Raw genomic sequence first — 9,207 nt, forward strand, 5'->3', positions numbered from 1 at the left:
GAGGGAAGGCGAGGCGCGCGGGCAGGGGCGTTAGAAGGCGCGGGGCGCCTCGCGGAGCCGTGGGAGCGGCCGGCGCCTGCTGATCTCGCCCTGCCGGGAGCCAAAAGACGGGAAGCCGCGCTCCGCCAGCGCCGCGGTCCGGGCCTCGGCGTGCCCGGAGCCGTGGGGGGAAGCTCCGCCCCGCCCTGCTGGTGGGCTGGAGCCGGGGAGCTTCTCCCTGCCGCAGCGGCTGGCGCGGCCGCCGGTCCCTGGGCTGGAGGCTGGCGGCGGTGTCGCTCGGGTCCCGGTTCCCCGTTTGCCTTTGTAACCCTGAGGGTTGGACTGTGTTCAAGGCGCGCTGAAGTTGGGGTACCAGGCACGTGCCTAGGGGGCCGCCTGAGCCGGAATGCGGCTTTCCCCAGGTTAGATCCACCCCTCCCTGAGGCAGAACCGACTCTGGCAACCCAGCGAAGCCTGCCTTCAGTATTGTGATGCCTGCACCGCCTGTGGGGGGGCATCTCACGTGGGCTTGGACGAGGCCCCCTCCCCTCCAAGCCTTAGTCGTAGTTTTAAACCCTCTCTGTAAATTATTTTCTAGAACTTGTTCTGATGGTTAGCTGATCATAACTCTAAAACAAGTTGATCTAGACATATCCATTGTGTTTTCTTGAGTTGTATGTGCTGAGGAGAGGTTCCTTTTAATGGTGGGGTGGGGGGGAGATTTGAGTGTAGAGGGTGAAGGTTTTTTAGTAATGGCTTATAAATATTGTTTCTAAGCCATCTTAATAAAAATTCGCAAAAAGAAAAGGAGTACCTTAGAGACTAACAAATTTATTAGAGCATAAGCTTTCGTGAGCTACAGCTCACTTCATCCGATGAAACTCACCCCCACCCCCATGAAACTCATCCGATCGTAACTCACGAAAGCTTATGCTCAAATAAATTTGTTAGTCTCTAAGGTGCCACAAGTCCTCCTTTTCTTTTTGCGAATACAGACTAACACGGCTGCTACTCTGAAACCTGTCATTAATAAATATTGTAACAGTTCAGGGCACCTGCACCTGTATTCTCTCTGGTCTTTCAAGGGCACCCAGTCTAGGCTCCTGGATCCTCAGCCATCTCCTCAGCTGGGCAGAGACCGGCATCTCTTTCCCTCCTGACTAAGTTTTTCCCCCAGGCTGCACGATTCCCTGCCTACGCTATGATATCACCAGCAAGCCAGATTGCCTGAACAAGTCAGCATCTGTGCTTTGCTTTCTCTTCCAAGGCTATTAATGTAATGGTTAGCAGTTATAAATTACCACACAGCTCTTGCTAAGAAAACACTTTTTTCTTAAGGTAAAAGCATTACAGAGAAAACAAAAAATCTACCATCATGCTAATAAGCTAAGCAGAGATCACCTGTCCACTTCCAACAAAGGCTGTGGTAAAGGAGTTAGTCCTTCAAGCCACCTGGAGGGTTTTCTGTGCTTACAAGTTCATAACAGCCTCAGCTCAGAATAGGCATACTGAACAGGGCAGATCAGCCTTTTTCTTTATAAAGCTTTTGGGCCTTTGATCTTCAGATTCTGGGAACAGGTAATTAATAGACAATGGTCCCTTCCTCAGGGCATAGCTTCAAAAGTCTGGATTTGTGCATAAAGATATTTGCATTAACCTTCCCATAGCTACTTCCCAGGAACTCCACATGTAATGTCCCAAATTACCATTCTTGTCTGCCATGTTTAATGCAGTCTGTTGATTCTCCAAGTACACAATAATACATTATATTTGCATTTAATTCAATGGACTGTAAAGATACTTATCAGGGGGTAGCTGTGTTAGTCTGTATCCACAAAAACAACAAGGAGTCTGGCAGCACTTTAAAGACTAACAGATTTATTTGGGCATAAGCTTTCCTGGGTAAAACACTACTTCTTCAGATGCAGGGAGTGAAAAATTACATACGCGGGCAATATATTATGACACATGAAAGGAAGGGCGTTACCTCACAAGTGGAGAACCTGTGTTGACAGGGCCAATTCAATCAGGGTGAATGTAGTCCACTCCCAATAATAGATGAGGTGTCAATTCGAGGAGAGGCAAAGCTGCCTTTGTAATGAGCCAGCCGCTCCCAGTCCCTATTCAAGCCCAAATTAATGGTGTTAAATTTGCAAATGATACTTGAACTTAATTAAATAATGTTTTTCAAGTATATTGCAGGAATTGGCCTTTTCTGTCACATCCCCCTCCGTAAAAATTGAGTGTAACTAGTGTGCTTGAGCAGCACCCTGGGGAATCCTTGACTTATTTCGTGGACAGGTTTATTCCCTGGACAGGAGTGGCGGGTTTGTAGAAATTTTGGTGGTGCCCAGAATGCCCAGAGTCTGCCCCGCCCGAACTCTGCCCCCCACCTGCCTAAGGCTCTGTGAGGGAGTTTGGGTGTGGGGAGGAGATACAAGGTGCAGGCCCTGGGCTGGGGTAGGGGATTGGGGTGTAGGACGGTAGAGAGGTTGGGTCTGGGATGGAGTTTGGGTGCTGGGTGTAGGCTCCGGGCAGGGGCAGGAGGGGGAGAGGTTTGCAGGTTCTGGGATGGAGTTTGGGTGTAGGCTCTTGGCTGGGGCAAGGGGTGGCAGTGCAGGCTCTAGGAGGGAGTTTGGGGGCAGGAGAGGGTGTGTGGGAAGGGGGTGGGGGTGCAGGCTCTGGGATTGAATTTGGGTGCTGGGTGTAGGCTCCAGACTAGGGGTGCGGGTGCAGGAGTGGGTGAGGGGTGCAGGCTCTGGGCTGGGGGTGGGGGTCTAGGCTCTGGGAGGGAGTTTGGGGATGGGACGGGATGTAGGCTCTGGGCTGGGGCAAGGGGTGGGGGTGTAGGAGGGAATTTGGGTGCAGGAGGAGGTGTGTGGGAAGGCGTGGGGGTACAGGCTCTGGGATGGAGTTTGGGTGCAGGCTCTGGATTGGGGGTGCCAGCTTTGGGAGTGAGTTTGGGGGTGGGAGAGGGTGCAGGCTCTGGGAGGGAGTAAGGGGTACGGCACTTACAGGGAGAGGACTGCCATCACATGTGGCTTCCTTCCTCCCCTGCTGCCCCTTACCATAGCCTCGGTAGTGGATGGGGCTGCCCCTTGCCCAGCGTTGGGCAGGAGTGGTGGCTGCGGGGGGCGGATCACAAGGTCAAACACGGAAGCCCCAGCAGCTGCTCAGGTGAGTGAGGTCCACTCCAGCTGTCTCCCACCAGAAGCCCGCCCCCCCCCCCGCCGTGGATGCAGGGGAGGGGAGGGCTGCCTAGCATGTGTGCACTCCCTCCCCCTCCTGAGGTTTAGCAGCAGCAGCAGCCAGCTGCCTCAGCCTGCCACCAGCACTGCTCTTGTGCTGTGTTTTAGCCTTAGGCGGCAGCAGCAGCAGGCAGGTGAGGCAGAGCCCTGCCACTTTCATTCAGGCAGGGACCTCTGGGTCGGCAGGGGGGACTCTCTGGGGCCCCGGGTGAGGCGTGCGAGGGGGCACGCAGAGGCCAAGGGAGAGATCCAGCTCCAAACATCGGTGGAACAGGGCCCCCAGCCCTGAATAATCCTGCACCACGGGCCCATACAACTCGCCGCCCCTATCCCTGGATGGTGTTTGTGACATGACCTTTATAATTTCACATTTCAGCTATTCAGATAAACATTCTGCTGGCACAGGATATATCCTTCAAAAAAATCTATTGAGTCGTTTCGTGTTTGATAAACATCCTTCATGATTTCTCTCCTTAGAACCCTGAGCTCTTACATACCCTTCTTAACCTTGTTCCCCCAAAATCTTTGGGTGTGAATTTGAGACCTGATCCTCAGATTCCCACATCCCATGCAGCTTTTAGGGAGTGTGTGTGGTGTCCCTTTGTCTCTCAAGGGGTCAGCTGCCCCAGAAGTAGCAATTCTTTGGACCAAAGGGAGTAAGGAACGGCTTCCTCCCTATGAAGTGAATTTCAACCTTGCACTGCTTCTAATAACAGGGGGATTGGGCAAGACAGGTTCTTCAGACCTCCCCTACAGCCAAATTCCTTTATCCCACCTCCCCAGAGGTACTCCAGTGATTTTTCCTCAGCTTCTCTTGGGGGACGGGAGGAGTATTGATCTCCTACCTCACTGGGGTGGTCTTTTGATCCTCATATATAGAATCAAGGTGAGCAGAATTTATTCTCCCATCCAGCTTAGGTCTTTTACATTTTCACAGACCATCAGGCAGTTCGAGACTGTGGGAAGAACTCTCTACTCCCTCCTGCTGGTAATTACCTTTGTCGTCTCTCAAGCAGCTAATATAAGAACATAATGGCCATACTGGGTCAGACCAATGGTCCATATAGCCCAGTATCCTGTCTCTGACAGTGGCAAGTACTAGAGCTTCTGGGGGACTGTACAGGGCAGATGGAGTGATCCACCTGTTTTCCCCTTCTGGCTTCTGGTAGTCAGAGGTTTAGGGTTGCCCCAAGCACAAAGTTAATAGCCATTGATGGACTTATCTTCCATGAATTTATCTAGTGCTTTTTTGAACCCAGTTATACTTTTGGCCAACACATCCCATGGCAAAGAGTTCCACAGGTTAACTGTGAACTGTGTGGAAATAATACACTTTCTTGTTTGTATTAAAACCATTGCCTATTAATTTTATAGGATGACCCCTCTTTTTTGTATTGTGAGAACGGGAAAATAACATTTTTCTATTCACTTTTTCCACACCATTCATTATTTTGTAGACCTCTATTGTAACACCCCTTTATCATCTTTTTTTCTAAGATGAAGAACCTTAATCTTTTTTGTCTCTTCTTGTATGGAAGCCATTCCATACCACTAATCATTTCCGCTGCCCATCTCTGAACCTTTTCCAGGTCCACTGTATCCTTTTTGAGATGGGGTGACTCGGGCTACACTCAATATTCGGGATGTGGCAGCACCATGGATTTATATAGTGGTAGTATATTTTCTTATTATTTTCTATCCTTTTCCTGATAGTTCCTAATATTGTTAGTCTTTTTGAACACTACTGTGCATTATTGACCTGAAGTTTTCAAAGAACTATCCACATGAGAAGGGCAAACATAGTGTGACATCCTGGCACTCCAGTATTCACCACTGTCATGTAATTAGGTTATGTTTTGTATAAAGTATGCCTTGTGAGGTATCATTCTAAAAGTCTTGATCTGCTAGATAGTAATATCTCGTTGGATTGTATGTGCTATAGTCAAATGTGAAATTATGCAGTTTGGCTCTGGATGTGTTTCTGAAACATGTTGTGAGATTGAAAACAACCACAAGCAGCCTTTCAGGTACAACAGTAAAAAGGCCAAACAATGTTAATGTCTTATTGAAGAAATGCACACAAGCACAAGGATTACCCCAGGAACTGTGTACAATAGAAACCTCTCAGAGATAGCACTACACAATGGGAACCGTTTGACCCAGGTCGCACCAAAAGAGCTTTCCAGCAAGTGGGAAGAAGATATAAAAGGGGGAAAATGACATCATGATGGTATCTCACTCTCCTTATAACAACACACCTGGAAACATCTGAAGGGCAAGGACTGAACTGTGGGACGTAATGGTCCCCGGCTAGAGGGATTTTTAGCCTGTGTGTGAAAATGTGGGGAAGCCAAGGCAACTTGTGCCTTAAGTATCTGCCAGCCTGTTTATCACTCAGGGTGAGAATTTGCTAATTTATATCCTACTATCTAGTGCGTTAAACTCAGTTTGTAGTTATGTTTATTTACTAAGGTAATCTGCTTTGATCTGTTTGCTATCATTTATATTCACTTAAAAAATCTGTCTTTTATAGTTAATAAACTTGTTTTTGTTTTCTCTAAAACCAGTGTGTGGAACTTATAACTTGGGGCAAAAAGCTGTTGCGTATCTCTCTCCACATTGAGGGAGGGGGTGAATTTCAATGAGCTTATGCTGTATAGTTCTCTGTGCAGCGCAAGATGATACAATTTTGGGTTTACACTCCAGGGTGGGAGTGCACTCGAGTGCTTGGGCAATTCCTTAGCTGAGCTTTCCTATGCAGAGCTGATCTCAGCATCTGTGAAACTGCAGCTGGGTGTGTCCCTACCTGTGTGTATGCTGGAAAGGGGCTTGAGAGCCGGTCACAGCAGCACAGTATAAAGGGAACCCAGTCTGGTGGTCAGGTAGGCTCGGTACCCAAGTTTCAAGTGTCATCACAGGGGTACCTAAATTAACCAGATCACATCTTGAGCCCTTCGTAGGGTATAGGCAGCATGTCCTAGATTTTTGTGGGTAACAATGAGCTCAATCAACAGGGAGGTAAATGGTGATATTAGGTTGATTCTCTACTGTGATAGAGAAAGGGAAGGGCTCTGCAGAGAACATTTAAGAGCTTGGTGTTGGAGATGTTACATTTCAGTTCATGGCTGGACATCCACAAGACAGCAACGGGGATAGGCCACAATTTGAGTCTGGAGGGTGAGAGAACAGATGGGCAATTAAGGGATCAGATGTGTTAATGTAAAATTGAAGTCACCAAGGATGCGTATGGGAGACTGTCAGGAGAGGAAGAGAGCAAGCCAGGAGTCAAAAATCAGAGAAAAGTGAACATTGAAGCATAGACAGCACCCTCACCATATTCTTTTTGGATAAGATTCAGGGTGGGGATGTTAGGAGGACTTTATAAGAGAAAAGGACTGCTGCAACAGCACTGGATGGAAGAGCTAGAGGTGGTAAAGTATGAGAGAGGTCACAGATGGCTGTAGCACCATGGAGCGGTTTTGCTACTGCTATGGAGTCTAAGGAGAGAATTCCTCCCTCCACCTAAAACCCCTCAGGATCTTCTCTTGCAACCCTAGCTAGTTGGTTTTGGTGTAGGACAAGATTTCCCCCTTAAAAAGTGCAAAAATGTAAAGAAATTGCAGAATTGTAAAAAGAATCAAGGACATGAGGAGCTGCCTCAAAATGCTCAGTCCAAGGAGTTCAAATAGATCAAGGGAGGATCTATTTTGGTGATTGTCATCACTTTAATATTAATGTGAAGATGCAGCATTGCATGTCTGTAGCGATGGAATGCAGCAAGGGGGAAAAAGGGAGAGAAAAGAAAAATTTCCCAGAGGAGTTCTTTTACCCATAGAGGGCCATAGCCAGCCAGCCAGCCAATCAAATGCTACATGTATGTACATGCAGAGTGGGGAGACAAGTGATGTGCCCCTAACCAACTCAACCCACCTATTTGTTTCAGGATGGAAATTGTGTAGTGATGTTAAATAAAATATGGGGAGGAGTTCTTCCCATAAATTTTTGAAATTTCTAATACAGCATCCTGGATTTTACAAGATTTAAATACATTTCATCAGTAGACATTTTGGGGCACTATCTATGGAGCTGGAGAGAGTGCATCTCTCTCCTTTCGTCTCCTGATAAAAGAAGGGAGACAATACGGCAGGGTGGTAATCTCCTTGTGGCCTTTGGAGTGCAGCAGGGGCCAACAACTAGGAGAGATTTTTCTTCAGCGGAAAGGAGAATAAATGGAGATTCCCAATCAGGAATCTTCTTTTCTCTCAATTAGGTGCTGTTGCAGAAATTGCTTGTAGTGATGGGATGCCTCAAGGTGGAAAAATGGGGACAAAAATGTTTCCATATAGTAGTTCCCAATCCAGGAACCAGTTTCTCTCACTCCAGATTCCCCTTACTGGGGAATCTTAATTTCACCAGCACTTTGACCCCCAGGTGAGCCCACAAGGTGTGGTCCTCATTTTTATACTCTGTTACTATTGAGATATCAATATTGATGTATAGTTGCATGGTGGTTGTAGCAGTGTTGGTCCCAGGAAATTAGGGAGACTAGGTGGGTGAGGTTCAATAAAAGATATTACCTCACCCACCTTGTCATTCTAATACTGATGTATGGCTTTCTGAGAATTCAAAACAGAATGAGGAATTAATTGAATTGTAAATCAGTGCTTATTTTAGGTTGTTTTGGAGTATATAATTCATACAAAAGAAATCCAACCACCAGCAATTTAAAGGAGAAGATTCTATTCTCATTAATTCATGTAAAGTTGAATTAATAGCTTAGGTCCAAAAGGGCTGTGGGGAAGATATTGAAACGTAGCTGTGTGGCAAGTTTTAGTTCTGCATTTAAAATCCAGATTCTACCCAGCAAGACCAAAAAACAGCATCAAAAAGAGCGCCTGTACCCTGTCCAGAAGTTTGCTGTTAAGGCATAAACCCTTTGCATACTATGGATCTGTCAATTATATTGGCTTACTTTTTCTCATCAAACATCAAGTTGTTTGGAAACTGAAAAAAAAACAAACCCCTAAATAGAGAATTTCAAATTAAACCAAGTGGTTAGCCACTTTATTACTTTGATAAGCCTCCAAACGCTGGCTGGGAGATCAAGAATAATGAGGTTCAGAATTTCCATTTTGTGTATATAACAGAAATACCAGATGCATGCACATACAATGGTAACAAAAAATACTAATGTTTTGTCAAATGAACATATTTGGACTAAGTCAGTCATCTCTACTAAAGACTTTGCAGTCATCCTCCGTAATAGCAATGAGCTCTCTCCATTATTCAGATGTAGGTATGATAGAATCTAAGACTAATTACCAGGGGTCTCAAACTCAAATTACCACAAGGGCCACATGAGGACTAGTACATTGGCCCGAGGGCCGCACCACTGACCAACCCCCCCCCGGCTGCCTCGTCCCCGCCCCCACTCCGCCCAGGGGGTGCAGGAGGGTGCAGGGTGTGTCAGAGGGCTCAGGACAGGGGGTCGGGGTGCAGGGTGCGGCAGGTGGCTCAGGGCAGGAGTTTGAGGTGCAGGAGGGGTGCAGTAGGGGGCTGAGGGCAGGGGTCAGGGTGTAGGAGGGGTGTGGCAGGGGGCTCAGGGCAGGGGGTTCAGCTGCAGGAAGGGTTTGGGGGGCGGGTCTGGCCAAGCGCGCACCGGGGGTAGGTTAGGCTCCCTGCCTGCCCTGCCCCTGCACCGCTCTGAGAAATGGCCGGGACCTGCGAGAGGGAGGGGGCAGCCACAGGGGTCTGTGTGTTGCCCTGGCTGCTCCTCCAAATACCTCCCCCGAAGCTCCCATTGGCTGGGAACAGAGAACCGCGGGGAAGGGAGCCTGCCCTGCCCACGGTGCATGCTGGGCTGGAGCCGCTCTAGGTAAATGCTGGGGGGTGCGAGGGTGCCGCGGGGAAGCTGGTGGGCTGCAGAAAATAACCCCGTGGGCCGCGTGTTTGAGACCCCTGGATTATACTAAACCTTCCT

The 9,207-nt window shown here is 48.1% G+C and overlaps 1 long non-coding RNA gene across 1 annotated transcript; it reads left to right on the forward strand.

The window, feature by feature from the left end:
• Positions 1 to 881: 881 nt before the first annotated feature.
• Positions 882 to 8,247, forward strand: LOC122458845. Its single transcript, XR_006279124.1, has 3 exons — positions 882 to 892; positions 5,675 to 5,677; positions 8,092 to 8,247. It is a non-coding gene; the product is annotated as an uncharacterized LOC122458845 (long non-coding RNA).
• Positions 8,248 to 9,207: the final 960 nt, after the last annotated feature.

This window comes from Dermochelys coriacea, chromosome 2, assembly GCF_009764565.3.
Source record: "Dermochelys coriacea isolate rDerCor1 chromosome 2, rDerCor1.pri.v4, whole genome shotgun sequence".
NCBI classification, from domain to species: Eukaryota; Metazoa; Chordata; order Testudines; family Dermochelyidae; genus Dermochelys; species Dermochelys coriacea.